At 29.8% G+C, this 25,853-nt stretch overlaps 1 pseudogene; it reads right to left on the reverse strand.

Annotated features, from left to right (window-relative positions):
- Positions 1 to 9,032: 9,032 nt before the first annotated feature.
- On the reverse strand, positions 9,033 to 15,458 carry LOC131650834 (putative pentatricopeptide repeat-containing protein At1g12700, mitochondrial; annotated as a pseudogene).
- Between the last annotated feature and the right edge of the window lie 10,395 nt (positions 15,459 to 25,853).

Below are 25,853 nucleotides of genomic sequence, written 5' to 3' on the forward strand. Positions count from 1 at the left end.
GGGTTTGATTGATTCTAATATATCATAAAACAAATCTTATGATAATAAAATAAATATTATTTAAAAAAAAAAACAAATCTTATATTTATGATAACTTTTTTCTTATAAATTTAAGCTCACGCCTATTCATTCAATCATTCAACAATTATTTTCATATCCACACAACTTGCTCTCTAAAATTGTTTTTCACTTTTTAACTTAGTCTTCACTTTTCTTTGAAGCTATCAAAGTGAACACCATGGTTCCACCAATTTGTAATAACAAGAAGTGTGGCACCTATGATGTTATTGGTATCAAGACTATTTGTGGAAAGTGTTTTGTAGAGTCTCTCAAAGAACACCCGATTAAATCAAATATTGAAGAACATGTTATTTCGGCAAATCCGGTCAATAAAGTACCTTCTCCTATTCCTGCTACAACTCTCAAAGTTTTTAAAAGTATGAAGATCACATAAAATTTGGACTAATAAAGTTTGAATGTCGATGTGAAAATGTTCCTTTTTTTGAAGAGACTCGTGTAATGTTGATTAGAAAAATTTTGATCGTCTAAGGTTGATCAAACAAATACCTAAATGTGTTGGTGATAAATTAGAACGTAGGATCAGTCTCTACAAATAAAAATCTGTACTAATTTGTGTAATAAATGAATTGATATTTTGCTATATAGATATATATTTGCATGCACACAAATAGTGAATTTTTTTTCTTCATGTTTTTTTCAAATAAAGATCATAATCGATCTCCACCGTGAATTTTGTTTTTCATGTTTTTTTAAAATAAAGATCATAATCGACCTCCACCATGATTTTTTTTTATGTATCATAAAAAATAATAAATAAATAGTTAATAAATATCTTTATTATTATTATTATTATTATTATTATTATTATTAATTTTATGGTAGTGTCTAGGGTGAGGGTTCAATTAAGTCCCTCACCAGTGAACCAATAAATAATACCATTAGATTTAATCGATGGTTTGGATTCATTAAAAATAAATGAGAATATTTTCATATTTTCACACACAATCTTAATCTTATGTCACTTCTCTCTACAATGATATAAACGGTTTTCTTTGAAGACAATAACCACCAATCACTAAAATTATAAGTAAATTAAAGACAAATTTATTGGGATTTGCGTTAACAAATATATTTGTTAATTACTTTCTTAAAATGAAATCTTAACAATTTGAAGAAACTTTCATGGAAATTATAAGTAAATTAAAGACAAATATATTTGTTAATTACTAGTACGAAAGTAACAAAAATGAATAGTATTTAGAAATTCACTTTTCAGGGTTGGAACAATTGTCTTCATTCAATCTCATACATTGTTATTTACTTAACTAGATTGAGACCCGCGCGTTGCGCGGTTGTACTCACAAATGAATGTAGATTTGTATTGAAAAAATGTTGGGTTAGAGCATGTTAATTATCATTTTAGCGAAATAGTTTCACATAAAAATGATTGACCAAAAGAAACATGAGTATCCGAACATAATCAGACAAATAATTCAAGTATTATGAAGTATTACACATAATTCACCTATAACATTTTTTTTAATAATTGAATAATGTATAATACATTTCTAAAATGATTGTCTTTTAAATACACATTATTTGTTTGCTTTTAAGTTTATAATAGTGCATAATATTGAATTAATTAAAGTTTTAATTTAAGATTGCAACAGAAAAAATATATAAGATATTTTATAAATCACACACAACATATACAATATTTATTTTTTAATCATTTACATGATTTTTTATTTAATTTATGTAACTGGAGGAAATGGTTTTCTGATTGTGGTGAAACTTCTCTTAGTGACTGTGGTGAAACTTTTCTATTTTGGGTGGAGCATGTAGAAAATCAATATAGATAATTATATATCATGTGTTAATAGTAGATCAAACCTATTTGAGTAAAGAAAGTTGATAAATATACAATAATATAGAAAGTCAACATCTATAGAGCAAAAAGAAAAAAAAATGATATACTAATTAAATGATATATGAACTCCAATATATAAGGAAGTTTGGGTGAGAACGGTGAGGAACTCGTAGCCAACAATAATACATCTGGTTGACCATAATATAGTCAAATAGAAATTGTTTGAATGATGGTTGAAGTATAATATATAGAAAAGTTAAAGGTTTGATTGAAGAGTATGAACCAGCAAATAAAATGGAAAATCTAAAAATTATTTGGGGAAAGATCACCTAAGGTGGGTAAATGCATACCCACGATTATATATGAATCATGATTAGTTTAAAGCGGATGTAGTAATGTGAGAATATGAAACGTATGACATTAAAATTAAAAATAAGAAACTGTGTAACATTAAAATTAAAATTGAAAGTGTAATAATGAAATAAAAAATTATTAAGCATTAAAATTGAAATTGATTCAGAAGAGAAAGAAAAATAGATATGGAAGGAATAAAGGGTGATATAATAATGTCTTAATGACCTTAATGTATTATTTAATTAGTAATATAATAATATTTAATTATTTTCATTAATTTAATAGTTACAAATTTTTTAATTTAATAGTTACAAATTTTTATTAATTTAACGGTTACAAATTTATTTTAACTGTTACAAATATTTTGAAATAATTAATTTATCCCACATTTATTATATTAATATCCATGTTAGATTAATGTTTTTGAAGTCAATTTATTAATGAAAATTTAGTATTAAGATAATGAGTAACATGATGATTATAGATTAAAAAAATAGATGAAATAGTAGGTAAAATGTTGTTGATATAAAAAGGAAATATTAGAAACATCTAATATTATAAAATAATAGACAAAATTATCAAAATTAGTAGTTTTAATAAATAATAAATAAACATATAAAAATTATTGTAATAAGTTAAGTAAAATAAATTTAAGTTTAAGATGAATGAACATGAGTAATGGCAACAAAATAATGAGAAAATAAATTTCATAAATGTTAATATAAACCGTAAATTAATGAAGAATTATTATATAGATTGAGAAGTCAATATAATAAATTTCATGATAAATGATAAGGAAAAATAAAAAAAAATAATAATATGTTAAAAAGTAATAATATGTAACGTTGACCAAAATAATGAGTAAATAAATTATTGAGAAGTCAATATAATAACTGAAAACACAATCAATATTTTTTTTGTGTATTTTTACTAAAAAAATTAATAATGAAAAGGAAAAATTAAAAAAATAATAATATGTTAAAAATCATGATAAATGATATTTATTTTTGATTTAATTTAATAAATCTATTTAATTACAAATTTTTCTTACGTATGAAATATTATTAAATTATTTTATCTTTTATTTAGCACTAAGAAAATTTATTTTAGTATACAAAAATTATAATAATGTTGATAATAATATTTATAGATATAATATAATAATATGTTAAAAATCATGATAAATGATATATAGTTTTGATTTAATTTTATAAATCTATTTAATTACAAATTTTTCTTATGTATGTAATATTAATAAATTATTTTATTTTTATTTAGCTCTAAGATCATTTATTTTAGTATAAAAAAATAATAGTAATGTTAATAATAATATTTATATAAATAATATTATTTTTAATAGTAATAGTTGAATATAATATTATTATTATTAGTTGATCAATTTTAAAAGAAATATAGAAATAGAGTAGGTATTAATTTTTTTATATATAATATAACAATATGTTAAAAATCATGATAAATGATATATAGTTTTGATTTAATTTAATAAATCTATTTAATTACAAATTTTTCTTATGTATGTAATATTATTAAATTATTTTATTTTTATTTAGCTTTAAGAAAATTTATTTTAGTATACAAAAATAATAATAATAATAATATTTATATAAATAATATTATTTTTAATAGTAATAGTTGAATATTATATTATTATTATTAGTTAATCAATTTTAAAAGAAATATAGAAATAGAGTAGGTATTAATTTTCATTTTTAAATTTAAAGAGTTAGAAATAGGGTTGGTGCTATAGTCAATATTAGGATGACATGTGTATATGTTAGTTTGAGAGAAGTTATTAGAATGACATGTGTCTAGGGTTGCCATCATGACAACCTTAGATTTTATATATACTAGATTAACATTTCAAATTCATTTTCTTTACCCCTAGCTCTCAATTGATAGAGGACAAAGTAGGTGATTGATTCCATTAATGTCACAAAACTTTGATTTGCAGAAAACTTGCTGAATTCTAATAAGTTAGAGAGAATTTAAAAGGAAAAAAATGTGTTTCTAAAAAAAAACATATATTAGGCTTTTATTGTATGTGGATATGTATATGTGTTTTCATTTTTAATTTTAATTAATCTACACCATTGATTAAATCTAATGGTAATTTTTATGTGTTTCACCAGTGAACCATTTAATTGGTCCCTCGTTGTAGACGTCACCTAATTTTATATATAAAAATAAAGTGTTGATTTAAATATTTATTAGACTAATATTATTATTATATCTCGATTATAATATATATTTAATAATATATTTTTAATTAATACATTAAATTATACTGTTAATTGTATTGACCTTGATTTTAATTTTTTAATAATTATTGAGTTTTTTCGGATATGCATATTTGAAAAATTTCAAGACAAAAAATTGGAAAATTTCGGATATGCATCTCCGAATACACTTTTTTGGAAAAAACGGTGTTTTCGGGAGTTCATCTCCGAAGTCACATTTTTTCTTAAAAAAATGTTTCATCAGATATGCACTTCTGAAATAAACATTTTTTTCCAAAAAAAATATATTCGGAGATGCACTTCCGAAATATAGGGACATTTAAGAAATTTCGCGAGTTCCTAAGAAGGGGGTGGATAAAGAAATTGTCTTTTTTAAATGGAGTTTGGTTACTGGGCCTGTACAAATAATGATAGCTGATGTTAATGAAATAATGTCAGTCGATTATGGATATTTGTGGGTTAGTTTTTTTAAACTGAACTGAGCCATTGTTATCCAACAATAACCAAACTGACAATCCGATTGACTCGTTAACCCAACTGTAACCCAACCACCCTCTTTCGGTTACAATGGGCTGGGTGGTTTGGGTCGGTTTTCTTTATTCTGTCCAGCCCTAGTTTGTTGGATGATAATAGGGTTAATAGTAGTTTACCCTGTAATATGAGCGTGTTTCGATTTACCCTCCACCGTTGCCAAAGGTAGGTTTTGACAACGATTTTTTTGAAAAAACCGTTGTCAAAAGGCAGGGAGGGGGAAAAAACAAAATTCGTTAACATTACAGGGGGTGAATTACTATTAACCCATGATAATATAGTGAGCTTGTAATATTTTAAACTATTTTTCGATGAAATATCATATGAAAATTCAAATGATACCTTAAATTTAGTTTAACAAATAGACAAAAATTGATGATACAAACTTTAGTAGAATTTAAATTTGAAAGAAAGTTTTTAAATAGATTTAAAAAGACCGACAACATGTTATAACAAGAAAAAACTAACAACCTATTTAATTCAATTTTTTTAAGTGATTATCTATCGGTAAAATTACGAATACCAAGTGTAATTTCTATGATTTTAGCAGAAATCCTCTAATTTACATAATTTAGAATTCACTTGGTTAGTAATCTTCTTTATCCGATATCCATTTCGTTCATTTTATAAGCGGGTTTTGAGTACTCCTAGTACTCTCATTTAGTGAATTCCTTGCTTATAATTTTTTTTTACGAAATATCATTATTTATATTCTCTTAGTCTCACAATAGATATCGTCTTTCTTATTTTTATTTATATTAAATTATTTATCTTTTTAAAATATCAATATAATATTTATTATTTGTAATATTTTAAATTATTTTTCAATGAAATATCATAAGAAAATTCACATGATACCTTAAATTTAGTTTAACAAATAGACAAAAATTTATCCTTATTTATTATAATTTAATTTATATAACTATTCCACTTGTCATTAATAAGGTTATTTTAGTAAATAAAATTCGTTTTATCATTAAAATTAATATAGTTAATCATTTTATGAAAAAAGTGCGAAAATTTAAAAAAAAAAAACCTAATAAGAGACGAATAGAGTAACTATTAAGAACTCACTGATTACGTACAATTTTTCCTTTAAAATAAAATCTGCAGTAATAAAAGAATCTTAATAAATGCACAAATGTGATTTTTAATGGTTTGACTAAATGAATTAATAAAGAAAGGTTAAGTTAAAATTAAATTAATGTTGCATAATCTGCATATTTTTATTTTAAAATGAATAATTTGCATATTCTTCTTGTTATTAGTCTATATTGTGTTTTTCGAATCCACCAAAACACACTAGGCTGATGTCTATTATGTCGCTCTTGTTCGACGATCGACGAGATCGATTTACCTTGCCTGACAACCTACCAAATCCCAGAACCCCTCATAAACACATAGTATTTTATAAAACTTGAACCTTAATCTTATAACTATGCACCGAAACAATCACCGACGTTATCGCAGACCCGACCCAAGAGCAAGGCAAGCAAGACCATTGCCTTGTTGATTTTTTAGTATTATATTTATAAAATTTCCTATTCTTTATTCATTTTTCTTAATGATTAATATGGTCCTGTTGTTGATTTTTGAGTATTATATTTATGAATCTTCCTATTCTTTATTCAATTTTCTTAATGATTAATATGGTTCCAGTTTTCATTCAATAACATGGATCATTTCTCTAATAATATATTTATGACTCATGAGTAAAAATAAGTAATTTTAATGAATAATTTAAATTAAGTTTCTAAAATAATACTTGTGTTTTTATAGTTATGAAATTATATAAATATATTAAGTAAGCTATTTTTATTATATAGTTCAAGAAGTATATAAAATTAGTAAATTTAATTTACCATATTAAGATGATAAAAAGTAACACGATAATTTTTTTAATTTTAATTAAGGATTAAATTAATAAAATTTATATATTTTAAAAATTATTAATTAATTTTATATTATTTAGAGACTTAATAAATAAATTAAATCTTTAAGAATTCATTGATGGTTTTTTAAATTTTAAAATAAAAAATTAATACAAATTTTATTAATATATATTTTTAGTTTTATTTTATTTTTTAAAATTTTACCTTAGGCCTCCAAATTTGTTGGACCGGCCCTGCGTATGAAAAATAAAAACCTAAATACCTAAATAATACATTTCTTGGAACTAAATAATTCATGTATATTCTTATTGCTTTATAAGTTTTGAAATTGGCCCTACTTCCCGAATTAAAACTTACAGCCATATGGGTCATTTCCTTTGAAAACTGGGACATCCAATTTGCACCATCTTTCTTCCTGACGACAAAAACCACCATCTCGTACAGAAGTGTCTTCAATGTCTACATTATTTTCATAATGCTGCAAACCTTCTGGAATGTCACATCTCTCCCTGCACCAGAATTCCACCATCTCGTCCATTCGTTGCCTTAACGTTGCATGTTCAGCTCTCTCTTTTAGACGTTCAATACAAGTCATATGTTGAAGATTACAAATCCGCTTGAATCTTTGTTCCTGGAAGAGGTTGCACTAGCTCCACCTCCTTTGAAATTCATTAAGAGGTTTTGGACTTTCAAATGGTAGATAATTGTTTCCTGCATTTGGATAAATGATGATAGAGATACAAGGATCCTTGAAATCTGTGATTAGTCCTTTATAAAAGGGCTCATACCTCTCTATGATGCTCCAATAGATGTGTTGTGCAGTTTCAACTTTATGGGAAAGACTAGCTTCAGCACCTCCAGTAGACCTTGCAAATTTGCAATGTTTGCTTTGTTATGTTGTTTTCAATTCCTATGTACACCAGTTCTATAAAATCAATTATATATAAGAGAAAATTAATCAAATTCTATTCAAAATTGTTCAATAGGAAACATAACGGTTATCAAATTGATTGAAGAACTTTAATTTACCTGAATATACCACATTCATCACATTGCTTTGAAATCTAAAACATTGAACTAATATTCAATACTAAAATTCATTATAACATTAACAACATTGTCAATAACTCAGTTGAATAAATGGAAGAACAAAAAATCAAACTCGGAATTCAGAACACAGTACCTTGGTCATACTAGCAAATTTGTCGAAGGTGGTTTAGGCCGCAGGTTCGTCCCACACAGATGTCTTGGCAACACCCCATACTTGTAGTTCGTCCTAATCTTATCGTGCGATCAATCATTACAACTATATGTGCATGAATGTTATGCATGAGAGTATGAAATAATCATTTATCCAAATGAGCTTGCATCACTTGGAAGACTCGAGTAACATATATTAGTATCTGTCCCAGATTTTTAAACATTCACAAATAGTGAAACTTTGTTGGCATATAAGTTAAAAGTTGCAGAAAATTGGGGGTTTTCACTCAACTTTAGATCAATATTAACTAGGGGGAACAAACCTTTCATTTTGACCACTTCACTATTCACTTAAGTGCCAAGCTTTGTACCGGTCCTGTACAGTTCAGGTCTTAGAAACTATTATAATACAAAAGCACTTGTTATGTGGCAATTCATTTTATTTGCCCTATTATAATTCAATATAACAGTTTCTAAAATGACAACAACCATGGCCCCAAAACATTTACTAGGGGCGAATAAACCTTTAATTTTGATTCACTTCACTTGCAATTCAATGCTATATAACCTAATCCAGTGTTCCTAATCACAATTCTTGAACCAAACTGAAGTAAAAAAAAAACAGCACTCCATTTGAATGAGCATTCAAACCTACTTTTTACAAGAATAAAGAACTTGTTGCCAAACACTAGTAGAAGAAGAAAACCAATCAAGTTGAAAGAGAAATATTTCCAACTCAAGTCCCACTTTCCATTATCCATATCTAGACAATACATTCTTCTAATGTCTTCAGAGTATTGCAATGATAAGCATTAAGCACAACAATACATGACATGTTTGTCCATCGTCACATATTTAATAATCAGCACACCATGTACAAAAGACAAATAACTTATCTAGTCAGTCTTACAATAGATCTCTTGCAATCATTTCACCAAGAAGTTTCTTTGCCTTATCATTTTCATCTTTATCAAAAAGGGAACGGATAATTATTTCATAAGTTATGGCATTTGGAATGCAATTATTATCTTTCATTTTTGACAGCAAGGCCAATGCCTCATCAAGCAACCCATTGTTACAAAACCCATGGATCATAATAGTATACGTATACACATTAAGATTGTGGCCTCTGGCCAAAAGAACTTCAAAAATCTTTTGTGCATCCATTAGTCTTCCACCTTTACACAATCCATCAATAAGAATGCTGTATGAGTACACACTCTGGTTGAATACCCATATCTTTAAGTCTTTTTATCAATGCAACTGCCTTGTCAACTTGATTGTTTTTGCATAAAGCATCCAATATAGAACTGTAAGTTATTATATTAGGTGGCTGGCCTCTATCCCGCATCTCATCAACAAGCTCCAAAGCATATGTGATTCTCCCCGATTTGCACAAACCATCAATAAGAGAATTATAAGTTACTGTATTAGGAATAATTTTTCTAAATTGCATTTCTTTGAAGAGATTCATAGCTTCAACCACCCTTTTAGTTTTACAAAATCCATTAATCATGATACTATAGCTATGGACATTAACCGTCAACCCTTTATGAGCCATAGCATTGAATATATCATTTGCCTTATTCACTTCTTTAACCAGACAATATCCATCTATTAAAGAGCTATAAGTAACGGCATCCGGTGTTACACCTTGTTTCATCATCGCCGCAAAAACACTATTAGCTTCTTGCACCTTTCCTTCTTTACAAAAAGCATCAACTAATATATTAAAGGTATACACATTTGGATTGATTTTTTCTAATATCATTTCATGTAACAAACCAATTGCATCTTTCAATCGACCCACAATGCATAAGCCACTAATTAAGGTATTATAAGAGACAACATCAGGAGAAATTCTCTTAGCAAGCATTTCAGAATATAAATCAAAAGCATCATTGAGAAGCTTATTTTTGCAGAAACTATCAATAATCGTGTTGTACATTACCACATTAGGCCGAGCCAATTTCCCATCAATCCGTCTCATCAATTGCAAAGCTGCTCCCGTTCGTCCAACTTTACACAACCCGTTGATCAAGGTTGCATAACTAACTTGGTCCAACGCTATCCCTTGAGCTACCACCTTATCATGAAGGTGCAATGCTTGATAGACCTCACCTTTGAGACAGAAACCCTTGATTATTGTAGTCAAAGTTATAGCATCTGGCTGATAACCCTTCTTGAGAATGTTGGCAAATACCGAAAAGGAAAGAGAGTTATGACCCAATTGACAAAAGCAATTGATCAAGATATTCAAACTGAATAAATTTGATTTAATTCCTGTGTTTAATTCCAATTTTCGATGAAGTGAAACAACGGTGAGGAAATGCTTGCCCTTGACAAGAGAACCTAAAATCTTACCAATCTATAATATAAGAAAATTAATGGTTGTGGAAAAGTCATAAATACCCTTATTTGATTTTTTGCCACCACATTAAAATTGTTGTTTTTTTGGTCTTTGTACCATAAAGTTCTTATTTTTATTATTAAAATAATACAACTCTTATATTTTATCAAACTTATCAAATCTCTCTCTATTCTCTATTTTTTTTTCTTTCATCACTTTCTCACTTCTTTTTTCCAAAAAAAAATTTTATCAATCTATAATATAAGAAAATTAATGGTTGTGGAAAAGTCTAAAATACCCTTATTTGATTTTTTGCCACCACATTAAAATTGTGGTTTTTTGGTCTTTGTAGCATAAAGTTCTCAATTTTATTATTAAAATAATACAACTCTTATATTTTATCAAACTTATTAAATCCCTCTCTATTCTCTATTTTTTTCTCTTTCATCAATTTCTCACTTCTTTCTTCCAAAATAAAATCTATCAATCTCTAATCTATAATATAAGAAAATTAATGGTTAGGGAAAAGTCTAAAACACCCTTATTTGATTTTTTACCACCACATTAAAATTGTGGTTTTTTGGTCTTTGTACCGTATAGTTCTTAATTTTATTATTAAAATAATACAACTCTTATATTTTATCAAACTTATTAAATATCTCTCTATTCTCTATTTTTTTCTCTTTCATCACTTTCTCACTTCTTTCCTCCAAAAAAAATCTATAATATAAGAAAATTAATGGTTGTGGAAAAGTCTAGAACACCCTTATTTGATTTTTACCACCACATTAAAATTGTGGTTTTTTGGTCTTTGTACCGTAAAGTTCTTAATTTTATTATTAAAATAATACAACTCTTATATTTTATCAAACTTATTAAATATCTCCCTATTCTCTATTTTTTTTTCTCTTTCATCATTTTCTCACTTCTTCCTCCAAAAAAAATCTATCAATCTATAATATAAGAAAATTTATTGTTGTGGAAAAGTCCTAAATACCCTTATTTGATTTTTTGCCACCACATTAAAATTGTGGTTTTTTGGTCTTTGTACCATAAAGTTCATAATTTTATTATTAAAATAATACAACTCTTATATTTTATCACACTTATCAAATCTATCTCTATTCTCTATTTTTTTTTCTTTCATAAATTTCTCACTTCTTTCTTCCAAAATAAAATCTATCAATCTCTAATCTATAATATAAGAAAATTAATGGTTGTGGAAAAAGTCTAAAATACCATTATTTGATTTTTTGCCAACAAATTAAAATTGTGGTTTTTTTGGTCTTTGTACCATAAAGTTATTAATTTTAGGGTTAAATGCTATTCACCCCCTGCCAAAGTAGCGAGATTCGGTTTTCCCCCTTATTTAAAAAAAATTTAGTCTTCGCCCCTTAGAAAACAAGATTAATAAGTTGCAAAACCTGGGATTCGAACCCAGGTCACCAAGGCTAAATTGCTACAAGCTTACCACCAAACCATGCATGTTTAGTTGCTTAGAATTGTAATGGAGTTCTATATATTATAAAATATAATTATAAAATACATGGCTGAATACAATAATTAAATACATTGCTGAATACAATTATAAAATATATTTAAATGTATTATTTTATAACATTTTTATAACATTATATAAATGTTTTTTTAATAATTTTTTTAATTAACATTTTTTTATAATACATAAATGTGTTATTTAATAATTATATAATTATAAATAAAAACGTTAAAATATTTAAGATACATTTATATAATTATATAATTATAAAATATTTAAATAATTATTACATTTTTTTAATTTAAATATTATTGAAAAATTATAACAGTTTTTTTAATTATGTATTATTTATTTATTTATTTACGTAATATATAAATTAATAAATAAATATTAATAATATTAATAATAAATAATTAATACATAACTATTATTAATAATAACTAAATAAAATAAATAAATAAATAAATAAATAAATTAATATATAAATATTAATAATAAATAAAATAAATAAATAAAGTTAATTAAAAATCTAAATAAAATTATTAGAAAAACGTTAATTAAAAAAAATTATTAAAAAACATTTAAATAAAATTATTAAAAAACGTTTATATAAATTAAAAAACGTTAATTAAAAAATTTTATTAAAAACTAAATAAAAACGTTAATTAAAAAAATTTATGTAAAACTAAATAAAAACGTTAATATCGAAAAGGTTAATTAAAAAACTAAATAAAAACGTTAATTAAAAAAAATTTTAAAAACTAAAAAGTATTATAAAAATAGAATTTATAAAAGAATTATAACAATTAAAATATTATTAACATTATATTACGTAAATAATATTATTAACATTATATTAATAAATAAATAAAGTATATTAATATACATATATAAACATATATTAATAACTAAATAAATAAATTAATTTATAAATAGTAATAATAAAATAATAAACGTATATGTTAAAATATATATATTACCTTGGCCTTATTAAACAAAAAACGTTGATGGCTTGGTGGTAAGGTTGCTCTCCATTCACCCTTATGACAAGGGTTCAAATCCTGGGTTGTGCAACTTATTTATTTCCTATTTTTTCAAAGGAAGTCACGTCAGCAGCCAAACAAAGAAATCAGGCGCCCAGTCAGCAAGATTCCACATGCCTAGTCAGCCAAACATGGAATAGCATGGAACACAGTCAGCAAGATTCCACATGCCTAGTCAGCCAAACATGGAATAGCATGGAACAGGGGTTCCTGGAAAAAAACCGAATCTCGCTAATTTGGCAGGGGGGTGAACACTATTTAACCCTTAATTTTATTAATAAAATAATACAACTCTTATATTTTATCAAACTTATCAAATCTCTCTCTATTCTCTATTTTTTCTCTCTTTCACCACTTTCTCACTTCTTTCTTCCAAAAAAAATCTATCAATCTATAATATAATAAAATTAATGGTTGTGGAAAAGTCCAAAATACCCTTATTTGATTATTTGTCACCACATTAAAATTGTGGTTTTTTGGTCTTTGAACTATAAAGTTCTTAATTTTATTATTAAAATAATACAACTCTTATATATTATCAAACTTATCAAATATCTCTCTATTCTCTATTTTTTTTCTTTCATTACTTTCTCACTTATTTATCTAAAAAAATTATATCATTCTATAATATAAGAAAATTCATGGTTGTGGAAAAGTCTAAAATATCCTTATTTGATTTTTTGCCACCCCATTAAAATTGTGGTTTTTTGTCTTTGTACCAGAAAGTTATTAATTTTATTATTAAAATAATAAAACTCTTATATTTGATCAAACTTATCAAATCTCTCTCTATTCTCTATTTTTTTCTTTTCCATCACTTTCTCACTTATTTCTTCCAAAAAAAATCTGTCAATCTATAATAAAAGAAAATTAATGGTTGTGGAAAAGTCCAAAATACCCTTATTTGATTTTTTGCCACCATATTAAAATTGTGGTTTTTTGGTCTGTGTACCATAAAGTTCTTAATTTTATTATTAAAATAATACAACTTTTATATTTTATCAAACTTATTAAATCTCTCTCTCTCTCTCTCTCTCTCTCTCTCTCTCTCTCTCTCTCTCTCTCTCTCTCTCTCTCTCTCTCTCTCTCTCTCTCTCTCTCTCTCTCTATTTTTTTTCTCTTTCATCACTTTCTCACTTCTTTCTTCTAAAAAAAATCTATCAATCTATAATATAAGAAAATTAATGGTTGTAGAAAAGTCCAAAATACCCTTATTTTTGTGAATGATACCTACACAAAAATGAAGTCTGTATACGAGAAAAAATCTATTATTTACCTAAATAATTTTATATACGAGAAATTGTATTTATGATCAAATATATTTGATAAAAAATGGTATACGGGAAAAAATATATTATTGATCTGAATATTTTAATATACGAAAAATATATTATTGATCTAAATATTTTTTTTTTAAAATGGTATACGGGAAAAAATTTATTATTGATCTAAATAATCTTATATACGAAATTTACTATTGATCCAAATATTTTTGTGAATGATACCTAAACAAATATGAATTCTGTACGCGAAAAAAATCTATTATTAATTTAAATATTTTTATATTAAAGAAATAGTATTTATGATTAAATATTTTTAATCCAAAAATGGTATACGGGAAAAAATATATTATTGATCTAAATATTTTAATATATAAAATAATCAATTATTAATCTAATTTTTTTTTAAAATCAATGATGTATCCAAATTCGCGTAACCGGACAGAACCCGTGCGTATGCACGGGTTTGTTACTAGTTTGGATGATGGAATTGAGAGTATAACCTTGATTAAGCAAGCGATTGAATGAGGAAATGAGATTGTGTTTTTCTTGGTCGTGGAATTGAGAGTATAATCTTGAGTTTGTTGAAGAGGGGAAGCATCGAATGAGTTTATTAGGATTTGAAAGATGAAATTTGGGTTTGAAAAGAGATACAACAACATACCTCAACGACATTGTCGTTTGGATTCGCATTCCAATCGTTGAATCATAGTAATAAACTACAGATTTCACTTGTATTGTATTGAGATCCAGTGTTTATGTTCCTAGTTAAACGCCCAAATGTCACATTTTAAGAAATTTAATGCTAAATAATGGGAATTCATTCAAATTTACATTATTTATTTTACGAGTTTAGTTTAATAACTAAATTAAGAAAACAACAATCTCATCCGCAAACATGATGCCCCTTACTGCATTGAGAGAAGGCTTGAGAGGTGCATTGGAAACCAACTCTAGTTTGACTCCTGCAATCAAATTTCAGTTTCTACTTTAGCCAAATTATGCTCAGATTGTTAGAATAATAATGCTCTCTTGCTGGAACTTCATATTAACACTGTCAGATTTGCTTCACAACTTATATTACTTAAAACCTGGACCTTGCACAAGGATTGTAGGGCGTTGATTGAGTCTAGTTGGTCTTAAAAGATCACCAGCTACCATATTTTCGTTCTTAGTAAGAAGTTACAAATTCTGAAGAGAGATCTTAGTCACTAATAATGTGAGAAAAGCTGAGGAGGTCTTTGAGAAGATTCAAGACCATATTCAGCAAATTGGCATCAATGATAACCTCAAAGTGCAAGAATTAGAGGCTCAAAACAAGCTTTCAAATGCCTTAGACGTGGAAGAAAGCTTTTGGAGAGAAAAATCCAGAATAAAATGGCAGTTGGAGGGAGACTGGAACACGAATTTTTCCATCGTACCAACAACATTAAAACCAAACTTAGGCCCATCTCTATGATCAAGCATGAGAACAATCTGCTTACGGACCCGGAGGAGATTGTTGATTTCACTGTGAACTACTTCCAATCTCTATTTTCATCTAACACATCTGTTTTGCAGGATTCTAAAATCGTGGAAGATACAATTCCTACTCTTGTGGATGATAGGATGAACACTATCCTCACTATGATCCCCTCTTTGGATGAGATTTCAACTGTTGTTTTTTCTTTTAACAAAGATAATGCTCCTGGCCCGGACGGGTTTGGATCTACTTTCTATCATAATTACCGGGACATCATCAAGTTGGACGTCTCGAATGCGTTTCTTCAATTTTTCAACTCTGGTTGGTTTCTGCATAGCTTTAACTCGAATACAATCGTTCTTATCCCGAAAAGCAAGGGTGCTGACTCTTTGGACACTTTTTGGCTTATTGCTCTTTAGAATTTCAAGTTTAATATTATTTCAAAAATTATAGCAGATAGGCTTGCACCTTTTATACCCAATCTTTATGGTGGACATATCGAAGGCTTTTGACACTCTCAGCTGACAATTCCTCTTGAAAGTTCTTCAAAGTTTCGCTTTTAATAAAAAGTTCGCTCAGTGGAATAGCAGCATTCTTCAATTGGCACATATGTCCATTAATATCAACGGGGTTCTGAACGAATATTTCAACTGTTCTAGGGGAGTTCGTCAAGGCGATCTGCTATCTCTGCTTCTTTTCCTTGCTGAAGATATGCTTAGTATGAAAGTTTTGCAATTAGTCTCTTCCAATCAGCTTAAGCTAATTGTGGGGTCGAAGAATATCTTAGTGCCTACTCACATTTTTTACGCTGACGATATTCTCATCTTTTGCAAAGGTAAAATTTCTAACATAAAAACTCCCATCTCTACTTTCGAAGAGTAAGAAGTTTCTGCTGGGCAAAGGGTTAACTGCAACAAGTATTTTATCCTTGGTGGAGCCATGTCTTCTTCTAGATTCAATATTCTTACTAAGCTCTCTGTTTTTAACAAAAGGACTACTCCCTTCAATTATCTTGGTGTTCCCATTTTCAAAGGAATACCAAAAAAAAAGCCTATTTGCAACCTATTACCAATAATATTATCAATAAGCTCGCTGCTTGGAAAGGTTTGTTGTTATCTTTTGCAGGTAGACTTGAGTTGGTTAAGTCAACCATTCAAAGTATGTTAACTCATAGCATGTCCATTTATGTGCAGTCAGTTTCTCTGATTCGGGATCTCGAGCATGCAGTGAAAAGATTCATATGGAGTGGATAGACTACTAAGAACAAGGTTGTTACAGTGGTGTGGAAAAACATGTGTAAGCCTTCAGAGGAAGGAGACCTTGGTATAATGGTATTCGCTCGCTTATCTTTTTAAATGATGCGTCAAACTTGAAAATCGCCTGGGATCCTCACAAACTAATTCTTGGGCTATTATCCTCAGGCAAAGAGTTTTCAGAAAAAAAATCTTATTAATCATCGTATCTTCTCCTCTATTTGGTCAAGCGTCAAACATGAGATAGCTAATGTTATGGAAAAAATTTCTTGGTGTCTCGGCAACGGTACTTCCATCAACCTTTGGTATGATAGCTGCTGTGGCTCTGTATTATTTATTGACATCGGCAATCCGCTTTTGATTGTTGTCCACAAAGTTAGTGACATCATTGTTAATGGTATATGGGATTTTGCTAAATCTTCTACCCATATTCCACATTCCCACCAGGTTCATATCATCAATTTCCATATCCCTTTTAACCTTAGGTCGGACAAGAGAGTATAGAATTTCTCCCTTTCTGGTGATTTATCATTAAATCTTGCTTTCGATTTTAAACATTCTAGAGGCATCCAATATGATTGGTGGAAATGGATTTGGTCTAATTCAATACGACCTTTGAAATCTTTTATGGTGTTGCAGCTGCTTCATACCAAGCTGCCTACGGATGATCAATGGAAAACAAGAAATTTCCAATTCCCTTCAAAATGTGATTTTTTTAATATGGAAAAGGAAACAGAAAATCATTTGTTCTTTGAATGTAATTATGCGATTAAACTTTGGAGTTGGTTAAAGAACATTTTCAACATTGTATACTACTTTCATGGGTGACATGATGTCTGGCATTTTTGCGGCTGATCCGGATCTGATCAATGCAAGATCACTTCTAATGTGGCTATCATTCACATCTTCAACGTCATTTGGATGGCGAGGAATTCTATCAGATTTAAAGGCAAGTTTATCGATATATCATCTTCTGTCTCTTATATTCTAGATGTTGTTTCCACTACAAAGATTTCTATTAATTCTTCTTCTCACCCGAGCATTCATGAGTTTGTGATCCTTAAAAATTTTAAGGTTATCATTCTGCTTCCGAAAGCCCCTAATATCATTGAGGTCATTTGGCATCCTTCTCCGAGAAAATGGATAACATTAAATTGTGGTGGAGCTTCAATCTCTAATTCCGGAATTTCTGCTTATGGTGGTATTGCTATGAATAATGATGGTTGTATTTTTGGGTGCCTTTGCTACTTTGTTGGGAGTGTATAACTCTCTCATCTTCGAAGTCTCGGAGGCTATGTCAGCAATTGAGTTTGCTCATCAGAAGAGTTGGATCAACGTTTGGTTGGAAACAGATTCGATGGTTGTGGCCAAAGCCTTCAATTCCCCTTATATTGTGCCCTAGAAAAATAGAAATAGACAAATTAATTGTAAAAATTTAGTCTCTAACTAAAATTTTGATGTTTCTCACATCTTTAGAGAAATGAATAGTTGTGCAGATGCCCTTGCTAATCTAGGTTTGAATATGTAACACCCCGTACATATACGTCTAGAATAATATACAGTGATGCTATAATATGGTACATGAAAACATACAAAAGCGGAAAAACGAAATAATAAATCATATACAGTACAACTCTAAGCTCATAACGTATACAAGATATATGTCTCCAAGTAATGCATACCAGAAAGGTGAGATATGACAAGTTTTTCCTACCATTTTCCCATCAACAGTCTTCAATCCAGACCTCATATCAGTTCTTCTACTTCTAACTTGTGCCTGAAAAGTGATAATAGAATTGGGGTGAGATTACTAAATCTTAGTGAGTCCCCCTATCTTATGGGTCCTCTCGGCTCTACATGGGTTTTCTCATTGTCAGGTACAAGAAACACAAACAACACATTGCATCATAGTTAGGGAGTCCATTGACCTCCCAAATTGGGATTTTCACATCACATAACATACAAACAAATCATTGGATGTACGTTTCCTCTAGAATAGGTCTTCCGGATTTACCTGTCTACCTTATGTACAGAGCTACCCTTAAGGTCAAGTCTTCTGCGTGTACCTGCCTTTTTGCTATCGGAAACTACCTTCCGATTCACACAAAGTTAGTACAAACAAGTATGCATACCGATACCCGTGTACGAGGAATCCATAAGTAGTATTTTCCTATCTACCTAGGCCGCACAACACACCCTCGGTGACTCCTAAGTGCCTAGTGTCAAGAGACTTGCACAAGCACACTGCACGAGGAGTCAGATGAGTCCAAAGTGATTGATGCCTACTTGGCTACACAATCCCATCCATGACGAGTTAACGAAATGATATTGCCTCTCGTAAATCATCTACATGCAATTGTGAACAGCATGTGCAAACACACCTACATGACTGCACAAGCCCACTGGGCGAAAGCACTAGCGATATTGCCAATGTGGCATCACTAAAGGCGAGTCCGGTATGATATTGCTTACTTGGCATCACTTCCCCGCCACATTGTTCACGCCAATGTGAAAATCAAGTGGGTATATTCCATATAGACCCCCACAAGCAAATTGCAACGGTAGCTCAGGTGTATACAACATACCGATAACGTCGATGTGAACAGCAACTGGGAAACGCTCTTTAAGATCCTCACAAGCACATCACAACGGTAGAGCATCGGAAACTAAGTTTATTATATTAAGTAGAGATACAAGATAGGCATAACAAATGATCACATCATAGCATATATCAACTCATAATAAATCACATTAGTCGTATTAGACAAAGGAGACGTCTAGTTCGCATCACGGAACAAAACTGCACTTAAGGGAATAAAATTATAAAATTTTGTTCAGGGAATTTTGTTAAGCGAGGTGTAGCGAAGTCCCAGCGAACTCAAACAAAGTCAAACCCATATCTGGAACTAGGTAATTTGCTAAGTGAAAGCTCTAAAACTTAGAAAAATGAGAACTTCTAAATATACTCCAGAACGTACTAATTCACAACCATGCATCCATTACTCGGGTCAAGAGAGCATTAGTCTTGTATAAGATCTAGGGTATACCTAATGGCGTGAAATTAACACAAGGGGTAACATCCTATAGACATATTCTCGAGCCAATTTATGCTTATTCAACATCATGTAATTAAACATCCATTTGACATATGTCATAACTGAACTAAAATCATGATATCTGAACATAGTCATAAGGAGCATTAAAAAAAATTCCAACGCTTCTGACCGGGCTCCGTTTCGAGTTGTAAAACTCAAGATGTGGCCATTTCAATGGAAACCCAATTTGGTCCAAGTCTGCTGACTTTTGCTAAGCGAAACTTGATAGTAGAGGACCATGAAATTAAGGTTCTATAGTCCTTTTTTCTATCCCAATTTGAAACCCAACATGTATCAACATTCTAAGGCATGTAAAGTCATCATAAGAACACATTTTCAGCATTTAATCAAGCATGCAACATATTAATCACAATCTAAACCCCAACATAATGAAATCTTCCCCCAATTTCTACCCAAGTTCCTAACTAATGGAACTCACCTCATGTGATGATGAAGATTCTGATTATGAGAGACGTAGAAGGTGATGATGTTGAACTCTTGAAGCTTATGATTAGAGTATCTCTTCTTCTTCTTCTTTGAGATAATCAAAACCTCACATGCAAGATGGAAGAAATGGTATTGGTTTGCTCTTACTCCTACTTCTCTAACCTCTTCCATTAGCTCTCTCTCCCTCTCCCTCTCTCTCTCTCTCTCTCTCTTCTCATTTTGATTTCTTCCTTCCAAAAAATCAAGAGAACAAGTGCATACAACTAGTAAAAGAGATCCTTAAGGAAAAAGACCCATTTTCCCTTTAACTATGGAATAACTACTAATGTTCTATTTAGTTATATTCTAACAAAATCTTTGGATCTCTACTCATGTAGAATTAGAGAATAAGGATGTTACATTCTCCCCCTTTAAATAGAATTTTCCATCGAATTCAAAACTTATTAGAACGGATGAGGATAGAGTTCTCGCATTAATTCCAAATCAAAATGATGAAAAGTTCCCTATATTTTCACTTAACATAAGGGTGAATTCTTCTTACATACCTCCCATGAATAATCACGCGACTCTGTCAGGATGCGATTCCTTTCCAAAAGCACAATCCTTAATATACTCGCATCCTAGTGTCACTTCATTGGTAACCTTAGTACCTACATAACGTATCCCTTCTAATGCTTCACTTTGACATACTTGGGAATGTATTCTTCCAAGGTATTCAATCTTTATTTCTTCACACCGAGTCTTCGTAGTCCCATATACATTGTATTCTACTCTAGTCAGATTCTCGTCATCTTAAATCTTCGCCTGGCTCACTACTTTCCCAACACGGGTCTCTAGTTTTCCACTTCTTTTCTTGGTTCCTTGAATTACCGCCAACCCAATAAACTCCTGTTGCGACTTTACTCTTTAATGAAGATGTTGTAGATTCACTTCCACAACAGTCCACATCGACTCATATATGTGCTTGTCAAGTCCCTTGGTCTTAATTTCCATTTCCCAGATGCCTTGCACGAATGGTTCCCGGTTTACCTTTAATGTATAAAAATAACTCTCCACTTCGATCTTGGTCAGAACAATTGATGCTAAAATCCACATGAGTGTACAATTTTCCGCAACCACATTCTTGATAGATAATGACTTCACACAAAGTTTCGTCAACAAAAAGCGATCTCTAACAATCAACCTGCAGCGTCGCTCAAATTCTCCACATTCGCCCACAAGTACACCATACATAGTCACAATACGAGTACGTCAAGTAAAATCCTTTACTTGTCTCCAGCCTATCAAGAGTCTATCTCTAGATTATGGTGGATCCTTGAGAGATTCCAATGAACAAAACATTGATTTGAAAATTTCCTCTTAGGAAGATACCTCCACACAAAGCAAAGTCTCGTAAGAACTCTCTCCATACCTACCACCGGTTCATCTCATTCTTTTGGTCTGTTGTGCTATTCTGATATTAATTAATCGCATACTTCACAGAATACCCTGAGTCATACTACACCCGTAATCAACCTAGCTTCACTACACTATCACACTCAATTCCCTAATACAATAATTTCTCTTCTGCATTCATCCACTACAATGTGCACTTGAATATTAAGTACAATAGTCGAGGACTACTCATCGAAGGTGGATAGTTATCGAGATCAGGTCATTAATGATTCCATTAGCCCTGTTAATATCACTTGAACATAATCTTGGTCACATGGTTGTCGAACATTTTCCACTCCCAACCCTGTCATTGTACTAACTCATTCGTGTGCACATCTCAGGTTGTGCTTCCAACATCTCTAGAACAACCATAATACAATGAATCATACTTCATGCCTTGAACATTCTCCTTTGTAATTCCTCAACACTCCAAAACTTGGTGCATCTTGGACTTACCGAGGCTGACATTGCCTTACCCCCGAGGGTCCACAGATACTCCTCTAGATACAACTCTTGCTGAACCAATCCAAGACACACCCCTCTATTCCAACACTAATCACCAATGTTGAAGAATAGCCACGTCATATTCTGACTAGAATACAACGTTCATATATAAATCTCACCTCAGACGTTTAGACACAAGGATTCACTAACACCCTGTTAGAACAAGAAGTATCCACAAATTATAATCTGATATTACTCATGTGCTAAAAAAAGTCCTGAAACTCATAAAAAATAGAACTTTTAAATATACACCAGAAATCGCTAAATAAAAACCACGCATCCATTACTCAGGTCAAGAGAGAATTAGTCATGTATAAGATCTAGGCTTGACCTAATGGCATGAAATCAACATCAAGGGTAACATCCTATAGACAGATTCTCAAGGCCATTTATGCTTATTCAACATCATGAAATTAAACATCCATTTTCAACATGTCATAACTAAACTAAAAGCATGACATCTAAGCATATTAATAAAGAGCATTAAAGTACCTTCCCAACGCTTCTGACCGGGCTTCGTTTCAAGTTGTAAAACTCAAGGTATGGATATTTCAAGTTTCAAGGAGCTCCAATCTCTTAGATCTCAAAGAAGCAACTTGTTGTGGCTCTATCAATCTGTGAGGCATAATATATTTCTAGTTGTTTAGCTTTTTTCCAAGCTGCTTAGACTGAAGTTGTACTGACTGAACTTGGAGTAAACATTCAAGTACCAATCAAGCTTCTTGTTGACAAAAAATATGTATTAAACTTAGCAAAGAATCTTATCTCTCATGGAAGGTACAAGCATATTGAAATAAGGTTTCATTAAATAAGGGAGCAAGTGAACAAAGGAAGGTTGGCAATGAGATATTGTCCTACCAAGGATCAAATTGCTGATATCTTGACTAAAGCTGTAAAAGGATAACAATTCTCTAAGCTAGAGGAAACAATGGGAATGATGGAATTTGATTTAAAGGTTATAACAACTTCTGGACCACTAGCTTCTGAACCATCAGCTCCTGAAGGATTCTGATGTTGGAATACCTTCCGATCCACTAGCTTCTGAAGCTTCGATAGCTTCTGAACCAACAACTTCTGAAGTAGCATTTTATGCTTTGATATCTTTTGAAGCATCAGCTTCAAATGTGTATCGCTTATTGAAAGTTTGAATTAAGGAAGTGTGTTGTGTAGTAATTCAAACTTAGTGAGTCTAATTTAGAAATTTAGTTACATGCTCACTATATAGCTTGTTACTTCATGTATATATATATATATATATATATATATATATATATATATATATATATATATATATATATATATATAGTAACAACTTGTGTAATATGTAATACTCTCACACTCAATCAAATAATCTCCTCCTCCACTCCACTACTCTCTCTCTATCTCCATATCTTAATTACCTTATGCATCGCATGGTGATCTGTTAACAATAACATTTAGTTGTATGGAATTCTTGTCAGAATTTCCGTATAAATATTTCTCGCCGATAACCGTGACTCGATTTCTTATGCTCTTCTACCCCCATCATCTCTGGTCACCTTACTCTGATATGAATCAAGACAAAAATTATTTATGAACCATAAAGTCATGGATACAATGAGAACATGCATATCATACATCGTTTTCCCTATAAAAAATATAAATGAACCCGATCTCACTACACATCTTCTCGGTCTATCTCCCTATGTTCTCATTAATCTTATTGCTGATGCAGTTAAAGAAAACTTTGAGCAGGGAGGTTGGAATCTTTAATATATTAAAACAGAATACATGTTTAGGCGCCAACTTTAGACCAAAATCCCGCCTAAACACGTGCATCGCACGGGGTAAAGTACTAGTCAGTGAATAGAGGAGGAGGCATGCAAGTAGGGTGTTATGTCCCTCAAAATAGTGGTGATGCTAACAATGTTTAGATTATTTATTTGATATAATTTAATTACATATGTGTTTTATTTTAAGAGGAGAACAGTAAAAACGATTCTTATGGTACTGCACTTAAGTTTTCTCTATATATAAAAGGTTTTTTAGATGATAAGAAATAAAGAAGGTATGCAAATTCAAATATATAATATAAGAAAGTTAAATGCTCTAGTTAATACCATTCTGCCGTTTTCTCATTTTTGTATATGTTGCTACTTTTGGGGTAAAACTAGTAACAAACCCGTGCGTCCGCACGGGTTCTGGAACGGGACGCGCATTTGTTTCAGATGTCCTTTTAATAGAAAAATATCTAGTTATCCGTAAAAAGTAAATAATTGAATGTATAATTAATAAAAAAAATATTATTTTGATCAGTAACTTTATGTCCCGTTAATAATTAATATTTTGATCAATAATTCCATGTCTCGTTAATAATCAATATAATAAGAATGTAAAAAAGAAAAACAAAATTATTTAACTGAAAGAGCTTATTGATATATGGATTAAAAAATAAAATTATTTGGATTAAAAAAACTTGTTCCCATTTATTAAAAAAATATATTAAAGTTTAGTCATTAATTTAAAAATAACACTTGTCATTAATAATATATTTCCTCTGTCTCAAAATAATTGTCAATTTAGCGTGTGTTTGTTTTTTCATCTAAGCAAACGCCACCGCACGTCCAAGCTAATGTTACAATTTGTAGCTTCTAAATATTGCGGTGGATTAGACAGTTGGACGTGAAAATTGAAATGGAAATGCCAAACCAAACATATACTTAGATTAATATTAATAATAAATGGATAGTATTTGGTGTCAAACCTTGGTGTCGATTGATTCATTCCCTTTAAAAAAATATTATTAACAAACTCATGCGTTCGCACGGATTCTGATATGGGACGCGCATTTGTTTCAGATGTATATTTGTTAATAGAAAAATGTCTGGTACCCATGAAAAAATAATAACTAAATGTAAAGAAAAATGTCTAGTACCCGTGAAAAAATAATAATTAAATGTTTAGAAAAATGTCTGGTACCCGTGAAAAAATAATAATTGAAAGCATAGCAAAAATGTCCGGTACCCGAAAAAAAATTGAATGTTTAGAAAAATGTCTGGTACCCGTGACAAAATAATAATTGAATATATATATATATATATATATATATATATATATAAATGTCTGGTACCCGTGAAAAAATAATAATTGAATATATAGAAAAATGTTCGGTACCCTTGAAAAATAATAATTTAACGTATAGAAAAATGTCCCGTACCCTTAAAAACATTTAGATCAATAAGATTTTTTAATCCAAAATACAATTTTATTATAAAATATGTGATTAATAGAAGCTAAAAAAATGTAATAGAAAAATAGAAGAAAATAAATATTAGAAGAATAAATTAGTTGTAAGAAAAAGATGGAAGATAATTGAGTTTTA

This window comes from Vicia villosa, linkage group LG2 (assembly GCF_029867415.1).
Source record: "Vicia villosa cultivar HV-30 ecotype Madison, WI linkage group LG2, Vvil1.0, whole genome shotgun sequence".
Classification (NCBI taxonomy): domain Eukaryota; kingdom Viridiplantae; phylum Streptophyta; class Magnoliopsida; order Fabales; family Fabaceae; genus Vicia; species Vicia villosa.